The sequence below is a fragment of the Phalaenopsis equestris genome, unplaced genomic scaffold (assembly GCF_001263595.1).
Source record: "Phalaenopsis equestris unplaced genomic scaffold, ASM126359v1 Scaffold233054, whole genome shotgun sequence".
Taxonomy (NCBI): domain Eukaryota; kingdom Viridiplantae; phylum Streptophyta; class Magnoliopsida; order Asparagales; family Orchidaceae; genus Phalaenopsis; species Phalaenopsis equestris.
Genome location: NW_018251008.1, coordinates 105,076 through 106,063, shown reverse-complemented (window position 1 = coordinate 106,063; position 988 = coordinate 105,076).

Here is a 988-nt window from a genome sequence, read left to right as displayed (position 1 = left end):
CCAAGTATTTAGGAAATAATTTTGGAACATTTCCATGAGTTTAGTATTTTATGATTTTTTTATTATTTTTAATTATTAAAAATAATTAAAAATAACCTAAAAATCAATTTTTTATTTTAAATATATTTTTATTTTTATTAAACTCCCCTGATATCAGAGAACTCAAAAAACTAAGTTTCATAATTTTTGGAGTTATATTTTGATTTTTAAAAATCATTTATGTTTCAAATTTAATGGTCACATTTAAAAATCAATTAAAAATATTAAATGATCTCCAAATTCTTTCAAATTTTTATGATGAGTTCTCTGACTCATGGGCCACAGTGGAGAATAAAAATTAAGTGATTTTAACCTCTGTGTGCTTCAAATTAAATGTTTTAAGCAAATTAGGGTTTGCTCAAAATAGTGATGTTTTGATTCTTAAAAATTATGAAAATATTTTTTAAGACTATTCTGGCCATAGGGAATATACATAAATTTTTGTAGAATTTTCTAAGTTACATACAATTTTCTATAATTATTTGATTAGAAAATGCATAAAAACTTAGTAAATTAAGATCTCTGTCTAGAGATCTTCTATGTCTTTGAAAAAATACTCAGATTGTACACCTAGACAGAGGCTACAATATATAAAAATTAGGGGTCAAGGTGATAATCCAATATGAATGGAGAATTGAAAAATCTCTGACACTAATTGATTTTCTTAAAAATAATTTATGCCTAAAAGATGTGTTTGAGGATTTATGTTGCACTAGGCAAACGACCTCGAGTTCCTATGGCTTTGTTGTTTAAAGCTAAGGAAGGATGTGTTGTTGTAGATCCTCTTGCTGTTGAAGATGGCTGGGCTGCCCATCATGTAAGCTCCAAGCTTCTCGTTGTAGCAGAGTTCAAGTTTTCTAGGTCATTTGGTTATAATGTTAAATCAGGTGACCCTATGGTTAAAGTTTTTTAAATTTTATTATGGGCATATTAAAGTTGATTAAAGCGA